The sequence below is a fragment of the Spermophilus citellus genome, assembly GCF_964194105.1.
Source record: "Spermophilus citellus genome assembly, chromosome: 1".
NCBI classification, from domain to species: domain Eukaryota; kingdom Metazoa; phylum Chordata; class Mammalia; order Rodentia; family Sciuridae; genus Spermophilus; species Spermophilus citellus.
In genome coordinates, this window is record NC_138182.1 from 43649885 (window position 1) to 43676421 (window position 26537).

General features: G+C 34.7%; 1 protein-coding gene across 4 annotated transcripts in view; it reads left to right on the plus strand.

Moving 5' to 3' along the window:
• The window catches only part of TSC22D1 (TSC22 domain family member 1), a 115786-nt gene that overhangs the window by 49972 nt on the left and 39277 nt on the right, over positions 1 to 26537 (plus strand). The gene's annotated exons all lie outside the window — the stretch shown is intronic.

Below are 26537 nucleotides of genomic sequence, written 5' to 3' on the forward strand. Positions count from 1 at the left end.
TTTTTAGATCAAGTCTCAAATAGATGTTTTTAAACATCTAGCTTTTAAATTTTTTCCCGTAAGAAGTTCCTTTAGAGAAGTAGTTAACAAGAGAGTTATGAACTATTCAGACCTTCCCTATAAAGAAATTCAGTGTGCTTATTGTTTAGAAGAGTTTTGCTTTGTAAAAGAAAAATCCATAGCCCATTTTTAAAAGTTAAACAACTTTTTCAAGGTTTTCACCATGGAGAACTAGTAAACGGTATAAGGGAAAAATAGTTTTAGCCATACCCCTCTCTCAAAATATCCTGATTCTTCAGTCAATTAACCATGTTGATGATATCCTGGAACATTAAATGCACACTTACTTAGTTTTTCTGCTGTAATAATTTGCCGGTGACTGAATGATTTTATTGAGTAGTTTTTATGAGTTGCTACCTCTGTAAGTTTGAGAATCCCCGTATAGTTAAAGTAGCTGCTCGGTTAGAAGTTACACATAAGCAACTTATTAAAGGAGAAATTTGCTGTTGAGTTTAACCTCATCAATAAAACTTCTTTTATATTTCACAAACGTGCATGCAATGTTTTATTTGGAAACAATCTAGCAAATGTCATAGGCAAAGACATTTTAAAAAAAGTGTCCCCTTATGTATTAAACAATTTTCAATCTTTCCTTTAATACTACCAACAATATTATAAATGGTCGAAATTTAGTTTCACTATACTGGATTTTTTGGGGGGACAGGGGGTGTTCTGGGGATTGAACTCAGGGGTACTCTCCACTGAACCACATCCCTAGCCCTATTTTGTATTTCATTAAGAGTCAGGGTCTCACTGAGTTGCTTAGTGCCTCGCTTTTGCTGAGGCTGGCTTTGAACTCATAATCCTGCCTCAGCCTTCCAAGTTGCTGAGATTACAGACTTGCACCATGTGACTGTATTGTTGTTGTTGTTTTTTTTAATGTCATCTATTTTTTTTTAAACCAAAGAATAAAGACTAAGCCCTTTCCCAATGTAATGCAGCTATTTATTGTTAGTAACATACACCAAGTTGTTGCAAAATGCTGAAAGCACTAGGTTGGTTATTGCATATTTTTAAATATTTTAACTTTGAAAAATAGAGATGTTTGTCTATGTGTTCTGGATGTTTAATTTTTAGATGTATTGCTAATGATTTCATAACAATATATATTTAGGACTATGAAGATCAAGAAACATGGATGCTAAAGTTCTGCAGATAAAATAGCATATTACTGCAGGATTATTATGTACTAGCTAAAGCATTTAGAAACTGCTCTTGGGAAAGGGGACATAATTTTACTAAAATCAACCTCACTTTCTGTTTCAACCATCTATTTCAAGAAGTATTATAGACAACATGAAAAGTGTTATCTATTCTTAGAATACTAGAAGTGTGGGATTTATTCATATTAATGTCCTTATTTTTCCGTCTGTGAAGCTCACTGCTTATTTGAAGTGAGGTATTTAAAAAAAATAAAAGAATTGCAGTGTTACATATTGTAAAGTTTTGCTCTTAATCAGTTCCAAACTCACCAAATACTATTTACCACCCTGACCCTAGACAGGTTGGGTTAAGATTAATATGTTCTTTTAGGTATTCTGTATACCTATTCAAGCAATTAAGAATTTGTATTCTTATTTTTCATTTTTTAAATATTCTCAAATGATAGCACACTACAAAGATTGTCTGCCCCTTGCTTTTTTTTTTCACTTAATATTTCTTGGTAGTCTAAACTTTGTTGCTAGACAACCTCTTGATAAGTACTTTTTTGTGGGGGCAGGTACCGGGGATTGAATTCAGGGGCACTCAACCACTGAGTCACATACCTAGCCCTATTTTGTATTTTTATTTCAAGGCAGGGTCTCACTGAGTTGTTTAGCACCTTGCCCTTGCTGGTGAACTTGAGATTCTCCTGTCTCAGCCTCCTCAGCTGCTGGGATTATAGGCATGCACCACTATATCCGGCATGATATATACTCTTTTTTTTTTTTTTTTTTTTTACAGTTTTACCATATTTTCCTTAGTCTAATAAAATGTAGGTTGTTTCTTTTGCTGCTACAAGAAAATACTACAATCAGCAACCTTGTCCATATGTCATTTCCTATCTGTATATGTATTTTCAAAAGTTAAATTCTCAAATAAGAATTTGCAAATATTGTTAAATTGTCCTCCATGAGGGTTATACCAATTTGACATTAATAGCACTGAATGAGAATGCCCCTTTTCCTATTGTCATTAAAGTATGCTATTGCTTTAGCATACTTTATGAAAACTATACCTAGAGTAGTTTGCATTTTTTAAGTGACTTTAAGCATATATGTAGGTTTGTGTGTATGCATGTATATATGTTTTATTTTTTTATTTCCATGTGTTGCTACGTTTTGTTTTGCTTGAATTAGTCTTTTGTTAATGATATATAGAGTAGTAATATATTTCCAGTTTGACATTCTGATTTTGTTCATGGTGGAATTTTGTGCCCATCAGCCAGATTTATCAGAACTTTCTTTCATGATTAGGATTTTTGAGTCAGGAAGAATTTTCACCCCAAGGTTATAAAGAAACAATAATACATTTACTTTTAAGTATTGGTTTTGCTTTTTCTATATACATACATCTTTGACCCTTTGGGGGTTTATTTTTGTGTCTGGATGGATCTGACTTTTGTTTTCTGTTTGTTTTGTTTTGTTTTGTTTTCCAGATGGCTCCTAATTGTTCTAACAACGTTTAATGAATAATTTATATTTTCTCCAGATGATCAGATCATATTTAGAATTACAATGTCCTCCAAATGTTTTGAATGTAAGGGTGATGGAAGAATTAATGAGTAATAGAAACTGTAGTATTTTTATTCACAGTTACCTTGTTCATTGAGTTGCCAGAAATTTTAGTTAACTATAGCTACTCACAAATTGAAAGGCACTTTCCCAAACTTTTCTACTATATTGATAGAATTTAGTGTAGGTTATCTTCAAGGGCCATCATCTATCAAAATCTTTTAATTGGTGTTTTTGGATTGTTCATGCTTATGGAAGTAATTTGTCATCTGAATTTTCTTCTTCTAAAGGCCTTAATTATCCTACTCAAGCACAAAGTAAGGAGAGGCTGGAAGAGATAAGACAAGAGTCTCTCCTGTGGTTCATCATAGCATTAGTTTATAATCGCTTATGATGCCTGTAGTTGGATATGTCTCCTGTTACTATTAGGGGTTCCCATGGTTTGTACAAATTCAGAATAAAAATGAAAAAACACAGCCAGGTTTTATAAGCTGATCTGTGTTCTAGTCAATTCATCTTATTTCTAGAGTACTTTTTATTGTTAAATATTTTATTCTGTTAGGCAAACAAAGTAACAGAATAAAAATGCTAGTTTCCGTTACTCATTTATTCTGTCATCTTTACAATCAAAACATTCCTAATTCAATTATCTCCATATTTCTATGTGTGAAGACCTATTACTTGTACCAGAGAAAGTCACAGATCTTTGTGTATTTTTTATATAGTGACTAATAAGATGTACAACAAGTATCACTATAGGCAATGAGATTTAAATTAATTGCCATTCACAAAAAGAATCTATATTTGAAAAAGTATGTAGGTTCATGTGTGTAATACATAAAGTAGAGGCAATCAGTGCTGTCAGTCATGTATTAGGTCCTATACAGTTAGCTATTTTAATCAAGCCCTAGATGAAGTAAATCAAAACATGATAGAGACCCTTCACTTGTGCAGAAGCTGACTTAATTGGGCAAACAACTGTTACAAGAGCATTACATAAGAGTTAGGACAAGGGAGGTAGAGGAGTTCTGTGTGATCCATTACTGTTAAGTGTGACCTGGTCTGGAGAACAGGAAAGGACCTACCTGAGAAGTGACATTGTATCTGGTCTCTGAGGAGGGCTGATGAGAGTTAGGACTGGAGGCAAAAAAATCAACTAGAAGCAATTTCAGAATTAAGGAAAGAACTAATGTGGACCTGAGTCAGGATAGAGGCTTTAGAAATAGAAGGGAAGAGGTCCATTTAAGAAATATTTAGGAATTTCTAAGTCTTGTTTTCTGATGAATATAGATGTAGGAAAAAGGGATCAGAATGACCTGGTTTTCTATGTGGGAAGTGGTTCTGGTTCCAGAAATAGGGAATATAGAAAGAATAAGTTTACAAAGAAACACTTAACATTTAAGCACGTTGAGTTTGGAACACAGTGAGTTGACCCGTGGACATTCAGATTTGAACCTGAAGGTTGGGAAAAAATTCTGAAATGAAGGTATTGATTTGGGAGTTGTCATCTTAATGGTGATAACTAATGCTATGAGAGTAGACCTATTACCCAGAAAGTATGTGTAGAACAAGAAGAGCAGAAAGCTGAAGGCAGAACTTTGAGAATATCTATGTTAAGGGATAGAAGTTTCTAATTCTGGCCTTTGGTTAGACTGCTCCTCTTTACCCATATAGTTTGACAAGCTGTGTATCCAGTCAAATCTAATCAGTTCTGAAGTGTTAGAATTAAAACCTATCTTTATCATGAAACTGTTTCTACTGCTTTTTCTAAAGACGTTTTTTAAAAAGCACTTAACTGGTGGTAGCATTTATTTTTAGTCATCAAATACTATTACACAGAATCTTAAGATTTTTTTTTTTAACTCAGATGGTTCCTATTTGTTTTTTTAAAAAATGTGTGTGTGCATTTCTTTTTGTTTATAAAACTGGTCATTTAGATGAGTAGGTGTTTTCAGATGGTCATATTGAACAACTACTATATATCAAACTGTTGTTTTCTAAATTTTAGAAATAAATAAGATCTTGACCTGAAGAGTACCAACAGCTTAATGGTAAAAATAGATAGCTGGGTGAATGTTATTATGAAGTTCATAGCTTCCTTTTTTCTCTCCTCCAAAATATAAATTTATTGTTGTAAATATTAGTTTATTGTTAAATTGATCATGTTTCAGTGCCTTCTTCCATTATAGTGATATGATGTAGAAAAGCAAGTCAATTCCAGGGCAGAGACTTGTTCATGTTGTTTGGAAATGTTTGAAATTATATCTGGAATATACAACTTTATAACTTAGTATTTTTCCATGTTATCACAGTTCTTCAGAAACATTTTTACTTGCTATAGAAAAATATATGGAGGTATTAGAGTTTTATTTTCTTATTGCCAGACATTAATTTTATTTTTCCATTACTTTATTATACATTGTGCTTTAATGAATGTTCATATTAATGCATTAATCTTTTTATGCATCCAGGATTGTTTTCTTGGGGTTAATTCACAAAAGTGAAATTTACTGGACAATATATGTGCTTTTTTAAAAAGACTTTCTAATATACATTGACAAGTTCCTTTTTGAAAGGGCCTTGACTACACTTTTAGTAGCAACGAAAGAGAGTACTTATTTCTCTTGCCCAGATTTCTTTTCTTTTGTGTTTTTTCCCCCAAATTTTCTAGTTTGACAAGTGAAAATAATATCTTGTTTTAGTAATGCTGGTTTTCTTATTAGTGAAGATAAACAAAAGTATAAATTCTACTCTCAACTTTCCTCTTCTGCTCCTTTAGTTCTAATATATAATTTAGTGAGTATATTTTTACTGTGGGAATAGATCATACCCTTCTTATTTTTCAAGGTGAAGAGACCCAGGTTTTCAGTTGTAAAGCTGTATCAAAACTTTCCTACCCTTTCTTTTAAAAAAATTAATAATAAAATATACATAACAAAATTTACCATCCTGTTTTTAAGTGTATAGTTCAGTGGCTTTAAGTGTACTCAGGTTCCGCCATTGTCACCATCCTACCTTCTGATCATTTTGATTCCTCTGCCTGCGTATGAATGTTGGCTTCAGAATTCCCCCTTGCTGCCTGTAGCTTTATAGTAGCCATTCTTTTGGTTACTGTTGTGTTTCTGATAATTTTGACTTGTCTGGGTATTTTTGAAGCACACTACCTGGGTATGAAAGCTGAGATTTCTTATTTATATTGGGTCTGGAGCTGTTACTAATAATTTAGATTTCTTTTTTCAATAAATATGCCTTCGCGGTCCATTTTAGTTTTCCATAAACTTATTATCTTGTCAAGGTTGATGTTCATTTGCCACTTCATGCTTATCACATGGGACCTCATGAGCTTTGTATAGGTTGTTGGTTTTGAGGAGATAGGTCACTCCTCAGAAGTGTTTATCTATGGGGATGGGGGTTGTGTCTTTCTCTAGCTCTTCCTACTAAAAGAGCTTCCTGGAGGTACAAAGGCTCTGGTGTGGCAAGGAGCTAGACTGAAGGGAGGCCTGGGTGGCAAAAAAGGAGAGGGAAGGGGAAGTGGTGTTGCAAGAGCAAACAGAGGCCAGTGCTAGAGTGCAGTATGAGAGGTGGATTCCTATTGAATAGAGCTGTTAATAGAACTCTATCGAAATATTTTAATTGGAGCTTAGATTTGGGGCAGTAGAGTTGAATGTGTTTTTAAAAAGATCACTGTGGCTATTGAGTGCATAAACCTATTAGTTAAGAGTGGAATCTTGGAGTGTGTTGATAAGTGACTTTTTACCCAGATAACAGTGTTATACTGATTCATTTCTCTCTCTCTCTCCCTTTCTCCCTCTCTCTCTCTCCTTCTGTCCCTCCCTCCTTTTTTCTTACTAAATCCTTCATGTGACTATCGTGGAAAAGTGAAGCTGGTCGAACATATAAACATAATAACCATGAGCTCATTAGTATCTTTCTTAACCCAGCTAACCGACTTCAAGTTTAATATAGTTTGCACGTGAATCTCAAAAATTCACTATCATCTACCGTTTAATATCCCTATAAGGTTAACTGAACTTTAAATGATTTAGTGAGCTCAGAAAAATATTCATATTTCTCTTTTAATATATGAAGAGTAGGAAGTCCCAGTCATTAATAGTACTGAAATAAAAAGCAAACCATTCGTCAGTTTCTTCTAATTGTAAGTGCTGTTTATCACCATCATGCTTTAAGTTTCATTCATTACAAATTTATCATGGCTTAAGTGTGTAGTTGAGATTTGAGTACTTTATACGCATTTTGGGCATATATTTTATTGGTCCATATTATTCATACATTTAAGTTCAAAGTTGAGTAATTACTCTAGGAAGCTTCCTCTGACTCCCTCTGTGCTCTGTGCTGTTATCACTACGCCTGTACCTTCCCCTATGCTAAGCACCTATGATGCTGAGCTATTTGATGCTCTGAGAACAAAAATGAAGGTTAGGGAGAATGAATGCAAAAGAATGAACTGGAGAAGCAGACTTGATGGCAAGATTGACATTTCTTTGAAGTCTTGTGAGTCTTTTGTTTCATTAAGTGATGCAGTTTTGTTTTGCTATGAAGTCTTTACCTAATTAAAAAAAAAAAAGCACATTACAGAGAGCTGTGCATTTTGTTTATATTGTGGCTGTGTCTATTTTCAGCCCATTGTTTTTTTCCTCCTGTGTGAGTTACAGTTCTGCAGTATCTTGTGTACTTTAAATTATTCTCCTGCACTGATTTTAGGGGATGTCAAATTGATATCTACATGATTAGACTTTGTAAGTTTGAAAAAAAACATTTCATTTAAGATAAAGTATTTGAGTATAAAAGTTTGAAAAGAATTATTTCTCCTCTCTTCAGCATTTTAAAGTGTTAACTCTGACTTCTTACCTTCCTAGTGCTCTCTAAGCCTGGTCTTTCCTTATTTTGACTGTGGACTAATTGTGATTTTCTTCTTACCTGTGCTATTTTATCTCCCTTTTTTGGCTATTTACACTTCCTGCCATGAGTTGCATGTTGGTATGTAAAGGTCATTTTTAGTTGTGTTCCTTTCATTCACCTTACCCTGAACCCTGGGTTCAGGTCCTCGTCTTCACCCTGGGTCTTTTCCATCACCCTGGCCTGGGTAGCTCAGCTGCCTCAGATGCTCCTTCTTCCGAAGCTTCTAGGTTCTACTTATGATTGCCCTGATTTTCTAGTATTCCAGGCTCAACAGCCTCATCATTTTATACTTCATTTTCTCATGCCTCCCAGATGGTTGTCCCTGAACCCCTAGACCCTAGGACACTGCATGCAATGTGTACACAGGCTTCCAGTTTTGTAATTATCAGATTCTGTAAGTATATCTTCTTGCCTTTTTGTTCTTCTCTCCTTTCCCCCATTGTCTCCTTCAAGGTTTAGGCTGTTAAGACTGGATTATTAGTGAGAAATCTTATCAGTCAGCCTGCATCCAAACCCACTTCCCTCCTTCCCAGCCATTTGATTAATCTTATTAAAACATGCTGTCTCAGTAACAAGCTCAGAAATCTTCAGTGGCTCCCTGGAGTTCCCTTTGAGCTGACTTCTTACCAAACTTGTAACATACTACCTAACAAAACCCCTTTTTCTTACATATCTCCTTTACCCAGAATTCCTGTTCTACTCTTCCCCTGAAACTCACCAACCCTTTTGGGACCATAATCACATTCTACCTGATAGGATATATTCTTTTGGAAACTTAATGCATTTTTTTCCCATTCTTTTAAAAAGTGGCCCCTCATTATTACTTTGCCCTGCCTTTTTTTATTGCTGGAGAGTCAGCAGGGCAGAATAGTTGAGAGTGTGGGCTCTGCTGCCAGACTGCCTGCACTTCACACCCTGATTCCACCTCTTGCTAGTGTGGGACCTTGAGCTGGTTATGTATATAAATTGGAAGTAGTAATAATACCTATATCACAACACTGTTGTGAGGAATAGATGAGTTAATTTATCTTAAAAATACTTAGGGTGCTGCTCAGTCCTATAGAGATGTTGGCATGTTAATAAAAGCTTTCTGCTGTTCCATAGCTCTTAAGGGAAGGGACTGTCTTCTTATTCTTTTTCTTTGGATACCTCCACAGAATCTGGCATGGTGCCTAATACATACTTGACATTCCTTAAGTATTTATTGAATGCGATAGAAGTTTATTGAACAGCTCTGTTGTCCAATAACAGCTGCTTTTGGTTTTGAAATAGGTTGTTTAAGCTTGTACAGAGTAATTTCAGCAGTCATAAAGTGAGGTCACTGAGTTTTTCTCGGATAATTTAATAGCAGAGTGTACTATTTCCTTGTTTAATTATATGGTTTGGATAGAAAAACATCTGTGTAGTTTTAAAAATATATATATTTTAAACAAAATTATACAAAGATGATGAAATAGTGAACCTTTGAACACTAAAACATAAGACAGAAACTTTGGTGTTTACAGAAATGTCCCAAAACACTAAGAATCATATTGGGCAACAATTTTGTCATGTAATGGAGACAACCTTCTAAGTGAACTTTTCCAGAGCAGAACTATCCAGTTTCTTGTATAATTTTTCTTTCAAGCACACCCATTCTGAGCTCCACTCTGGGATTTTAAACTTATGCATTTAGCTTTTCTACCATATACTTAATAGAGTTTTTTAGTAACTCAGAATGAAAGAAGAGATGTTCAGGATTAAAATTTGCTGGTGATCTTGATATATTAAACTTGAATACATTGTGAATTATGGTACTGACATGAATTACGGTACTGATATTTTAATCTTAAATATTTGAAATTAGTTTGAGTATTAGTTTTGTTTATATGATTTTGAAGAAATGATAAACATCATTGGGCTAGACATTTCATTTAAATTATTTTTATCAATTTGCTCAAACATTTTAATAGGGACTTAAGAAAGCTCTAAAAACTAGGTAGTAAATTAAATATTGAATAATGATTGATTTCCATGGAAAAGGGGGGAAGAAATAGCCATTATATACAGGTTCAAGTAGTCTCTAAAAGAGAAGAAAAACTGAATTTTCACCAGTAAGCAAAAACTTGACTAAATGTGCTAAAATATTTATTCCATTTGGTAATATCTAATAAAGTAGCTTCCCTCTCCCCTGGAGGTTCTAAAGCATTTAACAGAGCCATTCCCAATGTTCTGAAGTTTATGTTTTGCCAATTAACCAATAACTCAGACTCTCACATTACTTCAGATAAACCCTGGGTATATTATTTTGCATATTTAACATAGCTAAAAACTAAATTTAACATCTTTTTATGTTAATATGCCATTTAAGATTTAATTTATATATTCAATTTTGTCATTAATTTACTGCAAATGTTTTTAATATCAAAGTATTCTAATTATTTCTAGGTAAAATAAAAAGATATATCCAAGAATCTATAAAGTTGGTTTTGCAATGGATTGGAATTTAAGAGGAGAGAAGGTATCAAGTTAATTGTGATGAAATATTCACACGTGACCTACTCATCAACTTGCCAAGTCTTCTGTTTCGTTTGTCTTTACAACCTTCATGTTGAAACACTGAGAAGTTTTTATTGAAAACTTCTCTGTTTTCTCTGTGTTAGTGTTGGAAGTACTGAGAGATTTTATATTCTAGATTATACTTGCTCTCCCTCTATCCCAAATTGAAGAAAACTCTTGGGGCAACTGGATGATTGGCAAACCTATTAACCATGGCAACTATATGAAAATTCAAAGGTATTTATGTATGGTATCCTTGAGTTCTGGTGGAAATAATTTGTTTTCCTTTCTCTTTGCCATGTTAACTTAATCTAGATTTGTGGATTCCAAAATAGAGCCCCAGCAGATTTCTAAAGACTTTTATCTTCATCATCTTTCTGTCCTGCAGTTTTTCTTTGTACTTTAGAATATCTGCATAAGAACATTAGAAATTATTAGAAGGAATTAGAAAGTAAAATTACTGAAATAACCTTCATATTAGTATTCTATAACTTGAAAAGAATAGATTATAGATTTTGTTTTGTATATCTTGTCCATATTTTATCTTCAGATTTCATTTTATTCAGTGTACTCATATTGGCATATCTCTAATGGTTGATGACTATATTTGGGCTAGAGGTTTATATTAAATAAGCTAGACACACCTGTTTGAATTCACTCTTTGTTTCTCAATTTTTTATTATTATTAGTTGCAATGACCAATTAAATAAATTCCAGATGTCTTTTGTAATCCTAGCACTGTGGAAATACAAGGGAAGTTTATTGTGATCCTTATTTTAAATATAGCAGGCACTTTTATTGTAATTACAAACTTATGCATGTTAAATAATTATAAAGTTTTTAAAAGAGCAGATCTTTAAAGATTAGGTCATAAGGTATAGATGGTAGATGGAAGAAAAGCTAAGTAGATTCATAGTAACAGGGTTGATTTGACTCCTGGTCCCCAAGTGCTAGCTATGTGAGCTTGGTCAAGTAACTCAACCTCTGACCCAGTTTGCTCAGCACTCAAATGGGGGTGATAACATAACCCCCTCCTGGGATCGTTGTGACTTGTGGCTTTTATTCTGGGGTTTCAAGGGGAAATGAAGCCCCAGTGACCTGAGGCATCTATTGAATGAATGAATTGACTTCCTGTGGCTCTGGAATTGCACCAGTAATGGACCATTGTTGGGAGATTTGAGAAAACAGCCACTCAGATCATTTCTGTGTGACATGATTCCAGTGAGGAATCCTAGTTAAGGAATAAGATGAGTTAACATAATAAATCACACAGAACAAGATCTGAAAATTTAGGTATCATTGGATTCTGAAAAAAAGGATTTAATCAGAGTAAAGGGGTTTCATGCGAGAAATATCAAATAAAGGCTGTCTGCAAGTGTTTTCCATCTTAAGCAAATATCCAATTTCTGTCTGTCTCTGGGACCAAATGGGGTCAGAAAAATCAACAATTAATCATCAATCAGAAAGGCACTGAACATTTGAAAGGAGGATTACACATAGGAAAAAAAGTGCTTCTTAGCATGTAAATTATAGCAAAGTCATCTGAATCTACAAATATATTAAAACATTTTTTTGTGTTCTTGAGGTGGCAACTGGAAATTAAACAATTTACACATGAAATTCGTAAACTGACACATCTTTTCTGTTGCATATAAAAGCAGGTTGTAGGGAGACACTTAATTTGCTCTACAGTGTTATGTGAGTGCAATTTTAGGTAGATTAAGTGTTGAAAATTGGCTGTTGAGTATAAAGACCATTGGTGACTTTGTGAAAGCCATTTTTTTTTAAAGAGAGAATTTTTTTTGAGAGAGAATTTTTTAATATTTATTGTTTAGTTTTTGGCGGACACAACGTCTTTATTTGTATGTGGTGTTGAGGATCGAACCCAGCGCCACACGCAGGCCAGGTGAGGGCGCTACCGCTTGAGCCACATCCCCAGCCCGAGAAAGCCATTTTAATGGACTGTAAGTTCATGTGTTAGCATTCATGTTTTCTCTCTTTCCTAGCCACTCATTTACACACATATACTTTCAATATATCTGCAGATTTTTGTGACTTTGTACAGGAAACATGCTTAAAAGCTTATTGAATTTTTATTTTACCATTATTTTTAAATAGCACACTATTAGTTTGTCATCCTTCATTCAGGGTCACTACTCTGCAATTTATCTTGCATGTTACTGCCGTGATCATTTTCATCTAAACCACGTGACCTCACTAGTATGCTCACTCCTTCCTGATCCCAGCCTCTGGGACTAACTCTGTTCTTAGGGAGGACTTGAAGAGTTCCAACCCAATACTGTGGGGTTCAGCAGTAAGGGTAGTTTTTGCTGGTTTGATGCTTTATCTTGCATATGATTGGTACACTGCTGTATTACAATCATCAGTTTCCCACCTTATAATCCGATTTCAAGTATCTGGGCTACTTTTACTACTCTTTGAGGAGTCCTGGCTTTGTAACTCCAAGTCTTTGGACTGACTCTCTCTGATGGGTGACATTTGCAAGGTCCCATCTGTTGGTCTGTCTGTAAATTCATGCTGAAACTCCCTCGTGCCAACCACTTGCCTAAAAATTAACTGTTGCCTGTCACTGTTTTCTGTTTTTCTACCTACTTAATTTCCCCCTACTGCCTCCTGTGTGTTTTGACATCCTTATCCCTTTGGTTCCCACCACAGGAACTTAAGGGTGAGTGAGGGAGTTTAACTGATTGCCTCGGTTATTTCTAGATTTTGTTAGAGATGTTACCTGCTTGCAGTGAAATAAATTGTGATGATTCAAAGAGAAAGAAAAATTGTTCATAATGATTTATATAGGGGAATGGATATATAGTCAACAGAGAATGAATATAAGGATTGTTGAACAGCTGTGAAATAAGTTAATCAGGCCTGGCTTCTATTACACTTGGAAGCCCAGAAGCAGTCTGACTAATAACTAGTCAAGTATATATGTGAGGTTTTTTAAAGGATTACTTTCCAGAAGAGGCAAAAGACAACTTCCCAAAATATATCCAACATGACAAAATTATTTTGTGGCAAAAGAATTAAAAAGATTGAAAAGCATAATACAGAGCTCAGAATGAGAATAATATATTGCAAATGAGGAAGTCTAGAAATGAGTAAATTAGCTGTGAGCTTTCTAGCAGCCAGTGCAAGATGGAAATAATAATTAACCGATTATAAGCCTTTAAGATATAAAAGCAAATAAATTATGTAGGCAAATCACAAGAGTTTCTGGTATCGAGAACATATTTATCTGAAAGAAAAAGAGGAAAGTGCTTTGGGTCCAGAAGAAATAGCCACAGGAAGAATCAGTCTTGATTATAAGAAAGTAGATTAATAGCTGTACTTTAATCTTCCAGTGTGTAAAATCTATAGATACTGTAAAGTGGGCAGAATTAGATTGGATTCACAGTTAAAGACTAACCCCACAAATAATGAAAACATAATTATAGTTATCTTAGAAACACAGTTGTAGAAAATATTTGTAAATGTTATATTTTTTCAAAATATCAACATATCCCTGGCCATCAAGAAAGAGATACATTCTAGCTCACCTCTGGCTCTCTTGGGTACATTGAAATTCAGACTGTCAAAACATTTGCAGATAAAAGGAAAAAATGGAGAATACATTCTTTGAAAAATATCCTGAAAGTATATAGTTTCTAGCATATTGTCCAACCAGATGATTTGAGGAGCTATATAGAACACGGGGTGGCATGCCCCAGGGGTCGGTAGATAATGTGGTACAGAAGTGTGTGTGTTACTATAATCTACTCTAAAAACTGAAACAATTTTATGTCCAGTGAGGGAGAAAATGTTTCGTTTTTATATTTAGGTTTTTCATCTCAAAACTAAGGATTTTGCCTTTACTGGTTTTATTTAACATTTTAAAAATATTTCTTTAACACTGACTTAGATCCGTTTTCAGTTTTTTAGTAAGAAGGACTAGGAAATATTTTCAGGTATTAAATGTGTTAATCAAGTTAAAAGCTCTTAGTTTGAGGATAGACCATTTTGCAAAAACTTTGCTGCTAATTTCTGTTAGATATTGGCCAGTCATGAAGACTTAATGGTCACATAACAAAAGATGAACAGATCTCTGAAATATTTTACATTTGATTCACTGAGAGAATGAATGGATGAACATTTGTGGAGCTAGGTATAAATGATATAAATAATGATCAAGTCATGTCCCCTGCTTTTAGAGTTTACTAGGGGATTATAAAACTAAGAAAGTAAGCCAAGTATATTATAGTGTGAAAAGTGCTCTCAGAAATGGTTGGTATGGGTAAAAAATAAAGAAGTGAAAACTTGGGAATAAGGTGAAGGATGAGACATTTAGTTGAAATTTTAGGACAGTTACTTGGGAAAGGATCTCCCAGGAAGAGAAAGTACAGAGACCTTAACATAGATCTTTGAAGAAGAAAGAGTAGGCCTTATATATAGTAGGGGAAATGGGAAAAAATCACAGGAATTCATGCACAGGGGTAGGAAGAGGGCTAGGATAGAACAGGGAAGAATTTGTGTGTATGTATGTGTGCGTGTGCACGTGTGTGCTGTGATAGGAGCTCTGTTTTGTCCTGAAAGTTGTAGGGAAACATGGGAAGATTTTGAATTGGGAATTTATATGATTAGATTTGTTGGAAACTTGATATTAGTAGGTTAAAGTGATGGTTTTTTAATGGATAGATTAAGACAGGAACAGCCACAAGGAAAAGGAGTGGGAGAGAATTGCATTCTACAGTGAAGATAGAATCAATTTTGCACATTGTCCAACGAGATGCAAAGGATGATGGAAAAAAATGAAGATAATTTGTGGTTTTCTGACTCAGATGACATAGCTTGTGTTTGTTTTCTTTTCAGATTGAGGTGAAATTCAACTTAACGTAAGCTACATAAAATTAACCACTAAGCTGTATAATTTAGTGGTGTTTAGTGCATTCACAATGTTGTGTAACTACCACCTTTTTCAAGTTCCTAAATATTTTCATGAACTCCAAAGAAAACTCCAAACCCATTAAGCAGCAATTCTTCATTCACCCCATCCCCAGTCCCTGGCAAACAATATTATCTGCTTTCTGTCTCTTTGAATTTACCTATTCTGAATATTTCATATGAATGGCACCATTAACATGTGTTCTCTTTTGTCTTATTTCATTTAGATGAGTTCAGGGGTCATCCACATCATCCTGTACTTCATTAATTCATATAGTTGAATTATATATTCCATATGGGTATATGCTATATTTTATTTATGCATCTGTGATGAACATTTGAGTTTCCACCTTTTGGCTATGGTAAATAATGAGAGCTATTATGAACATTTGTATATAACAGTTTGACTGCCTGTTGCATGGTAATTCTATGTTAACTTTTTCAGGAACATTCTTTTGCATGTTGTCTACATTGGCTTTACCACTTTTACACGAGCCATTTACGAAGGTTCTAATTTTTCCACATCCTCACCAGTACTTTTTATTTGCTATATTTTGAATTTTTGCCATCCCAGTGGATGTAAAGTGGTATCATGTGGTTTGGGTTTTTTTTTGTTGTTTTTTTTTGTGTGTGTGTGTGTGTGTGTGTGTGGTTTTTTTTTTTTTTTTTTGGTATCGTATTTTGATCACTGATGATGAGTGAGCATCTTTCATGTGCTTGTTAGCAATTTGTGTATCATCTTAGTTCCAAACCTAGGGATATACCCAGAAGGTCTGTTTAGATCCTTTGCCCCATTTTTCAACTAGACTATATTTTTATATTTTTATTGAGTTCTTTATATATTTACAAGCCCCTTATTGGATACATGATTCAAAAATATTGGTTATCTCTTTTTGATAGTGTCCTTTGACGCACAAAGTTTTAATTTTGATGATGTTAAATTCATCTACTTTTCCTTTGCTTGTACTTTTGGCATTTTATCTAGAAATCTAATGCCAAATTCAAGGTCAAATGTGGCATCTATACACAATGGAGTACTATGCAGCAATAAAAAATGACAAAATCATAGAATTTGCAGGGAAATGGATGGCACTAGAACAGATTATGCTTAGTGAAGCTAGCCAATCCCTAAAAAGCAAATACCAAATGTCTTCTTTGATATAATGAGAGCAACTATGAACAGAGCAGGGAGGAAGAGCAGGAAGAAAAGATTAACATTAAACAGAGACATGAGATGGGAGGGAAAGGGAGAGAAAAGGGAAATTGCATGGAAATGAAGGGAGACCCTCATTGCTATACAAAATTACATATAAGAGGTTGTGAGGGGAATGGGAAAATAAACAAGGAGAGAAATGAATTACAGTAGATGGGGTAGAGAGAGAAGATGGGAGGGAAGGGGAGGGGGGATAGTAGGGGATAGGAAAGGTAGCAGAATACAACAATTACTAATAGGGCATTATGTAAAATTGTGGATGTGTAACCCACGTGATTCTGCAATCTGCATTTGGGGTAAAATTGGGGGTTCATAACCCACTTCAATCTAATGTATGAAATATGATATGTCAAGAGCTTTGTAATGTTGTGAACAACCAATAAATAAAAAAGAATTTCATAGTTGTAGCTCTGATATTTAGGTTATTGGTCTATTTCGAGTTTGTATATTGTATGAGATTGGAATCCAGCGTTATTCTTTTGCATGTTACGCCGTCATCATTTGTTGAAGAAGCTATTCTTTCTTGGTTGAATGGTATTGACACTCTTTTCTGAAATCAATTTTCCATTGGTGTATAGATCTATTTCTGGATTCTTAATTTTATTCCACTAGTTTTTTTATGTTATCACAAAATATATCTTTTACATTGTATGGTCATTAACAGATTTATAATTATTGTTTTATACATGTCTTTTCTCATTCATTTAGAAAAAAGCTACAAGTCAAAAATATAATGTTGACTTTTTAATATTTGTATATTTTAGTTACCTTTACCAGTGTTGTTGTTGTTGTTCTTTATCCTCCTTCTCCTTCTCTTTCTCTTCCTTTTCTCCTTTTTAAAAATGTGGTTCTGGAGATCAAACCCAGAACCTTGTGCATGCTAAGCACATGCTTGACAACTGAGCTATATCCCTAGCCTACACCAATGTTGTTAATTCCTTTGTATGCCTTTGTGCTATTATCTAGAGTCCTTTCACTTCTTCCTAAGGGACTTTTTAAACATTACTTGCAAGGCAGATGTACTAGCAATGAAATTCCTTCAGCTTTTATTTATACAGGTATCATGTAATTTCTCTTTCATTTTTGAAGGAGAGTTTTTGCCATGCTTAGAGTTTTCATTTGACCAGGTTTTGGTTTTGGCAGTACTGGGCAGTGAACTCAGGGGCTTGCACATGCTAGGCAACAAGCACTCTACCACTGAGCTTCTTCCTCAGCCTTTATTTTATTTTGATACAGGGTCTTGCTAAATTTATACCAGGCCGGCCTTGAATTTGCCATCCTCCTGCCTCAGCCTCACAATTAACTGGGATTATAGGCCTATGCCACTGTACCTGGCTTCCTGTTAGTACTTTAAATGTGTCACTCTCTTTCTTCTATCCTCCATGGGTTTGTCTGAGAAATTGGCTATTATGTCATTGAGGGTCCCTTGCTTCTTTTGCTGCTTTTGAGAATCTCTTAGTCTTTGATGGTGTAATTATAATGTGTTTTGATATGGGTCTCTTTGATATTGGATTTCACTGAGTGAGCTTCTTTAATGTACAGATGCGTGTCTCATAAAATTTGGGAAGTTGTTGGCCATTGTTTTTTCTAAGAGTCTTTCTGTTTCTCTTTTTCTTCTGAGTCTCTCATTATGGGTATGCTGGTCTGCTTGGTGGTGTTTCACAGACAGGTCTGTTAGGCTATGTTCATTTTTCTTTATTCTTTCTGTTCCTGAAACATAATAATTTCGATTGACCTAAGTTTCCCCCCAGTTCTGGGGATTGAACCAGGGCCTCACACATGCCAGACAAGTGCTTTACCACTGAGCCACATGCCTATCCCTCAAGATTACTGATTTTTTCTTCTGCCTGGTGTTCCACAAGTCTCTTAGGGTCTGTTCATTTTTCTTCATTCCTTTTGTTACTCAGAACTTGATCATTTCAATTGACCTATTTTCAACCTCACTGATTATTTCTGCTCCATGCTCAAATTTGTTGTTGAACTTCTCTAGTGAAATTTTCATTTCAATAGTTATATTTTCAATTCCAGAACTTCCTTTTTGTAGTGTGTGTGTGTCTCTCTCTCTCTCTCTCTCTCTCTCTCTCTCTCTCTCTCATTTCTCTTTACCGGACTGACGTTCTGTATTTCTCATTTCTCTAGTTGCCTTTAGTTCCTTGTCCAGGGTTTCCTTTAGCTCTGTCAGCATACCTAAGACAGTTGATTTAAAGTCTTTGACTCCTAAGTCCAGTGTCAGGGAAAGTTTCCAAAAGTTTATTCTGTGAATGGGCCATACTTTTTAGTTTCTTTGCACTACTTGTACATTTTTGTTAAAAAAAACTGGACATTTTGATTATTTCAATGTATGTAACTCTGGAAATCAGGTTCTTCCCCTTTCTTGGGGCTTAAATCCCCACCCCCACTCCCAACATTAACAACAATAATGCTTTCTACTATCTTTTGTGTGCATTCGTTATTCTTTTTCCTCAAGTGACAGTAGATTGTTCGTTTGTTCATTTACCTTTTCGGTGTTTTTGAAGAGTGCCTCCTGCTTATCTACTTTTGTGCCTTGAGAGAATCTTGAGTCGGGTGAAATAAAGGTAGACACCTTTCTTCAGTCCTTCAGGTTGTCTCCAGATAGGTTCAAACAGATTATTTGAGAAATTCTGCTCTGCTCCCTACAGAAGGAGAAATTAGAGTTCCATATGGTGGGCTGCCTTGTCAGGGCTGCCATTTAACTAGGGTCAGTAAAAAATGCCACAGTTTTCATGTTTCTTCTTTATTGATTCAGTACCTGCTTGCTTGCTGTAAGACTTTTACTATTTTCCAGAGTTCTTACAAAGTTGATTCTGATAAATTTTTTCCCTGGAGGGAAGGATTCTTGGCACCTCCTACTTTGCCATTTTTATTGATGTCACTACTATAAGTGAAGTTTTTTTTCCTTTAAAAAAAATTTGATGGGGGCTGGGGCTGTGGTAGAGCGCTTGCCTAGCACGTGTGAGGTGCTGGGTTCAATCCTCAGCACACATTAAATAAATAAATAAATAAACAAGTAAATAAATTAAATAAAGGTCTTGTGTCCAAGTACAACTTAAAAAGGAAATATTTAATAAAAAAAAATTGATGGAGCCAGATCTGGTGATGTATGCCTGTAATTCCAGCAGCTTGGGAAGCTGAGGCAGGAGGATCACAAGCTCAAAGCCAGCCTCAGCAAATTAGAAAGGCCCTAAGCAACTTAAGTGAGACCCTGTCTCAAAATTTAAAAAATAAATTAAAAAGGCTGGGGATGTGACTCAGTGGTTAAGCCTGCCTGGGTTCAATCCCTGGTACCAAAGACGACAAAACAAAACAAAAATTTGTTGGGAGCAATGAAAAGTGTCTGAACTAGAGAGGTGATGGGGATTGTGGGGGGACTGAGAATTATCAGATGAAGCTAGCTACCAGGGAAATACATAACTATGAAGAAAATTATATACATAGCTGTGAATCCACTACCAACATAACAAAGCTAAATCATTAGAATATTTTCAAAACCATATTGTATTTCTTCTAATACTATCCTCTTATCCTCCAGAGGTATATTACTAAAGTGATTGAGGTGGTGGGTAGGGAGAACTAATATTTCTGTATTTTAAAACAGAGCCCCCCGCCCCCCCCCCCCAAAGCAGCATAACTGGATAGGGACGTATCCCTAAACAAAGTGTTATTTAGTTTGGTTTCTTTTGAAGCTTTATAAAAGTAGAATACTGGATGGAGTCTTGTTATGTTTTGCATTTTTCATTCAATATTGTTTTAAGAGTAGTCATGCTGTGTATAGTTGTATGTTGTTTATTTTTATGAGTGCATAAAATTAGATGTGTGACTGTACCACAGTTTTTTCATCCTTCTCCTCTTTAGTGTTGTTTTCAGGTTGTTTCGTTTTCTTTTTCTGTTTTGTTTGGCAGGATGAACAGCTACTATAAACATTTTTATACTTGTGCACAAGATACATAGAGTGTTTCCTGTGGAGTGGAGTAGCTCAATCACGGCAGGTTCACAGTTCTGTTCTGTAAGAGGATGTCATGTTGTTTTCTACAATAATTGTGCTAATTATTCTCCCACTAGGAATATATTTTTTAAAAAGTGTAAACACATTTATAAAAGATTAATATTTTTGCCAACATTTCTTACCTGACTTCTTCAATTTTGCGAAGATAGGGCATATAAATATTAGCTCTAACTGGTTTTGAGGTTAAGCACTTTATATGCATGTTTATTAACCATTTGTTTCCTCTTTTGTAGAATTCCTTTTCCTATTTTTCTTTTGGAGTTTTTGGGTTGCCTGGTTTGGGATATACCTTTTCACCTTCTTTATGCTGTCTTTTGAACAGATGTTCTTAATTTTAATGTAAGTTAGAGTTAAGAAAATATTCTTTACTTAGGGTTAGTGACTTTTAAGTTTAAGAAATCTATTATTTCCTCAAGTTCAGCAAGACGGTCTCTAAATTTCTTCAAAAATATTAGCATTTTGTCTCACACTTTTATGTCTTTAGCCAATCAGAATTAATTTTTAAATGAAAATATATATAGAAAAATAGCAGTAATTTGTTCTTTACAAAGATACACACTCTGCAGACTTCTAACAACATCAATTCTATTTTTAAAATTACATAAATGAAATTATATACTATTATATACTATACAGTATATTTCTTCTGATTTTTCTTGCTTAGTATTGTACTTGTATCATTTATATACTATTTCTTTTTTCTTTCTTTCTTTTTTTTTTTAGTTGTAGAGGGACACAATATCTTCATTTTATTTATTTATATGTGATGCTCAGGATTGAACCCAGTGCCTCACACATGCGTGGCAAGCCCTCTACCAGTGACCTACAACCCCAGCCCATATCTATACACACACACACACACACACACACACACACACACACACACACACTTTTATTATATGAGTGTACTGTATTTTAATTTTTCTTGTCTATTGATAGACATTTGGGTTGTTTCCACTCTGAGACCCCTGTGAGTAATGCAGCTGTGCCCATTCTTGTGTATGTCTTCAGGTGCTCTTGTTTGCAGATGTGTGGGACGGCTGCCTGGGCCTGGGTGGCTTGATGTTAGAAGTGAGAAAGCCCCTCCCCTAATAATGCTGTTGTACTGTTAATCTGTGGTGCTGTAAAACCTATAATTAGATTGACTTCTAAGATTTGAGAGAGTGATTTTATGCCACAGATCATCAATGTTTATTATGATTATTTGCACATTTAACAATTTCTGCTATCACCTGCCTTCCCCAGCCCCAACTGCCATCCTGGTCTAGCATGACAAGTACTAATACATAGCTAAGCATTCTTCCTCTTCTAGACTAATTAAGGTCACTGCCCACATTCAGAGACATCATTTTCTTCTGGGCTGGGAAGCACCTAAGTGTGGAAGAGGGTAAAGACTGTGTTCCCTTGCTTGTAAATAGGAAATTAGCATATTCTGTAAGGCCTTAAAGAGTTTCACAGGAAGAAATAGAAATCCTGCTATTTTGTGGAGACTTTTAAAGGCTTTTAAAAAGCATTCCCATACTTTAGAAAAAATTTGAAAATCTCAGGCAAACCATACCTCAAAACATTCAAATACTGTTTATTTTCAATTTTTGTCTGTTCCTATTATTTTTATTTTTCAGTTTAGTACGTTGTGACAGTATATTGCTTGTATTTATTAACACATTTTATAGCTTTTAATTCTGTATTAAAATGAGGCATTTTTTTAAATGCATCATTTAAAAAAAATAGCCAAGATTTGTGTGGATACCTGTGTGATCAGCTTAGTGAAACGAGGATAGAAATGAAATTATGAAATATTATATAAATAAAATTATATTTAAGGTATCCTGGGTTGTATATGTAAAAAAAAAACTTTCTCCTGGAGGGAGGTGGACTACTTTAATAAGATGTGGTGTGTTAGCGCCACCTACTGTTAAGTAGGTGTACATTTTAGATTTTTTCAGATGATACATTCCAACTCTTATCTACCACTCTAGAATTTGGGTATTTTGCTGCTCAAATGATATAGTGTATGTGTTCGAGGTTGACCAATTTTTGAATATCTTACTTCATAATCCTTGTTGAAATAGCAAAGGCAAATTTCCTACAACATTCTTGATAGTTCAGGATTTAAAAATAAAGCCAACTGATTGTGCTAGCTTTCCATATGGCATCCTTGTTTTAAAATTAATTGGCCAGCCAGTGGTACAAAGACCAGTGGATTAAAATTGGGATTTAAATTGAACCTCCCATTTGTAGCTCAAAGACTATCCATGGAAAGCTGTCTCAGTCACTATTTTGCTTGTTAATTGAATGTTCAAATCTGCACAGTATTGAGTGAATTGGTAATTTGAGGGGAAAACAATGTCAAAATAATATAGTTACTGAGAGTTTAATTTCTTAATGGAAAGGATATGTAAAAATAATTTCATATTGTGTACTCAGCAAGAGCATGAGTTTTATAATCAGCCTCTCTGAATTTAAATGTTGGCTTTACCACTTGTTCCATTTGTGATCTTGACATCATTGACCTTAACTTCTCTGAGCTTCACTTTCCTCATCTGTAAATGAGAATAGTTATAATAGTCCCTGCCTCTGGGGATTATAAACACAAATAAAACTAGCTTTCTAAAAGCACTTAGCAGAATGCCTGGTGCATTAGCAAGCAACCAATAAATGTTAGTTGCTAAATTTTTGTCAATATTTGTATCAGTGTTCATGTATTAAAAGAATATAATTTTTCCATAAATATAACTTTATTTTGGCTACTACTACCTTTTTGGCTGTGAAACCTATAATGCTTGACATAAAGTGGGTACCTTAACAATATAATGCTCAAAACATTTACTGTTTGTTTCTGTGAATCATTTAGAGTACAGGATATTATGGCAGAGTGAAAAGAACAAGATTGAACCTCCACTGTGGGCTCTGTCCGTTACTAGCAGTGGAACTTGCGGTAAATTATTTAACCTTTCCGAATCATGGTATATGTATGAAGCTATCATCCTTGGCCTTTAGTAGACTAGGCATAAATCTTAATGCTCCTTTTAAAACATACTACAAATCTACTAAAATACTTATTTCAGTAATTTTGCTTTCTAGTACTCATAGTAAAATAAAACATTCAAACATAAAGGTGCTTAATATTTGAAGCACCCTTTATATTTGATAGACTGCTGGAGTTTGAGAAGGAGACAAAGTAATTCTTAAATCCACAAGAGCAATCTATAACTGAGAGATGGGATATAGACACATGAAAGTTTTTAAAATTTCAACAGTGGTTCAAGCAATAATATTTTATATGATCACTAAATAAATTATAAAGAAATGTTTTGAGGGTATTTCAAAGGAAGAATACTTTTTACATTGGACTCAGATTTCATGTCCCCCGCCATCCTTACTGTATAAAGGTTTTGGTAGTATGGTCTATTGGAATAAGAAGACATAAAGCAGATAACATCCTTTCATGGACTGTTAAAAATATTTGTTGTTTTCATGTTATCTCATGAACCAAGGCTGTGATATATCTAGCCTGTGAGGTAGGTGGAGTGTAGGGGTTTGGCAGTAAAAGATGAGCACTGAGTATTGGTATTGAGCAGAGTAGATGCTCAGACACATTTGAATGAATGGTGTTCACGTCATGGTTATACTGTTGAAACTAGTGTTTTGCCACAAGTTAAATTTCTGTGTAGAATTATAAATAGGTAATTCCCTCCTAGGGCCTGTGGTACTTTGCTTCATCAGATGAATCATCTCTTGTTATCTTTAGTCTGGCCACACATGTGGACCAGCAACCCTCAACACCTCCTCCATCCTCTGTCCTCCTTATCACCAGTTCATCCTTACTCCTAGGTTGTGGCGGTTCCTTCTTCCTCAGCATCCTGCAGCTCAAGTGTCTGAAATTGTTCAGCAGATATCACTTGTGACCTCTTAACTGTCAAACTTCAGGTTTAAGCAGGGTTCCTGTTCTCTCCTCATTTGGTCTTTCTGTCTGGCATTGCTCACCTCTTAGATCCTGAAGTTCTTTTTTCTTGGCTTCAGTGCTCCAGGGTCTCCTGGGTCTCCTTCCACTTCTTGACTCTCTTCAGTCTATTTACTGTTGGCTTCTTGTTAACTCACTAGCTTTCTTAAATGTTGATGTTTCTTAGGTTCTATAGTTTACCCTCCTCCTTTTTGCTCAAGTTGTCTTTGCATTCTAGAGACACCACTCATGTGCAGCTGGTGGTTGGATACCTCCATTTCAAGCTTTATCTATGGAATGCAATTTCAACCACTGACAGTACAGGGGAAGAGGCTATGGGCTTTAGCCCTGATAATCCCCATCACCTGTTACACACTAAACCACTTAATAAATATGTGATCTGTGTAAACCAACTGAAAGTCACACACTTAATATAAAAGCAGCGTGTTTGGAATGGAAACTCAGCCTCAAAAAGTATCTTCTAATCCCTGCCCTGAACTTCTCTATAGAAATTCTGGAGCCACCCCTGATTGTCCCCATTTTTTTCTGTGAACAAACCTACTTGATATCATTCAAACCAGGCCCTCATTTATTCATTGTTTAGTATAATCTGCCCCTCTTGTATTCTTTCACAGTTGATAGTACCAAGATGTATCCTGGATCCAAAGCCCAAACTTCAAGTCATTTTAAATTTTACATTTTTATTCTCAACAACCAGTACTGGGATCACTATTGCTTTAATATTTTTCATCTGTGATTGAATTAATTATATTGTAATTATTTGATTAATATCTGTTTCTCTCATTAGAATCTTTATGCCCCAAGTACTTACCACAATTTTTATTAAGTAGCAGGTGCTCAACTAATTTTTTATATGTAGAAGTGAGTTTATCAACGATCACCAATTCCCAAGAAGTTAATAGCATTACTGTATGTACTTAAAAAATACTAAAGCTCCATAAAATAACAGGTTTTATAACCTTAATTTTTAAATGTTATATTAATGAATCTAATTGATGTTATAGTAAAGTGAAATACTTTAGAATCTTTTATAGTCGTTTAGTTAAAATTGAGCGGTTTTTTTTTTAATGTGTTATACATTTTGGAACTTGTCCACTTTTAATCCCATTAATTAAAAGACCATGAAGTCTAAACTTATGTTTTATGTCATTAATCCCATTGAAAATATTTCTTAGTATTATATTTCTCATTGGATGCTTTTAAATGATTTAATAGTTTCATATTAATTATAAAACTATATCTTCTATTTGTTGCCTTTTTTTTTTTTTTTTTTTTTTTTTGGTAATGGGGATTGAACTCAGGGGTGCACTGAGCTACATTCCCAGCCCTTCTCACTGAGTTACTTAAGGTCTTCCTAATATGCTAAGGCTGGTCTCAAACTTGCAATCGTCCTGCCCCAGCCTCATGAGTCATTGGAATTACAGGTATGCAACACCTCACTTGGTTCAATTGTTCTCATTTTTTAAATAAATCGTTCACATTTTACAGCAGCCCTTGACAGAGCTAGTCTACAGTGGCAGACTTTTTTCATTTCAGTCCTAAATAATTAGTAAGATGGTGGGTTCTAGATTCTGAGTGATTTTCTAATGGTTTGAGTATTTGACATAAGAGAAATATTTGGATAACTGTAATGTAAGCATTGAAATATCTAACCCTGTTTTAACTTTCTGAGAAGATCATGGGTTGATGAATTAAGTTGTTGTTCATCTAGTTCTGGTGCTTTCTGGAATCATTCATTCTAGTGTAGTTCCTTTCATTACATCTACTTCTAGAGCCATTTGGAACCGAGTAAAAGACTTTAATTTTTTCTTTCAGTAATATTCAGAGGCCTTTACTCTTTAGTTAAAGAAAGCCTGACTGAAAATCTACACAGACAGGTTCATTGCCAGGGTCCTTGCCTATTACTGTTTATGAATAGTGTTTATCAAACATTCTGGGTGCATACTGGTCTTTCCTGCTGGGTGGTATGCATTGTAGGAGGGCCTGTATACTATGGTAGAATGTGTAAAACGAACTATAAGAATGGATTTTGTATAAACAGTTTGATGTTGCATATGTTTTAGAATGTGTCATAAATTTACTATCATTGGCTTAGTTATACAATCACTATGCACAAAAAAATGTGGAAAATTCCAATATTGTTCATGAAATTATTTTACCTTTTATATA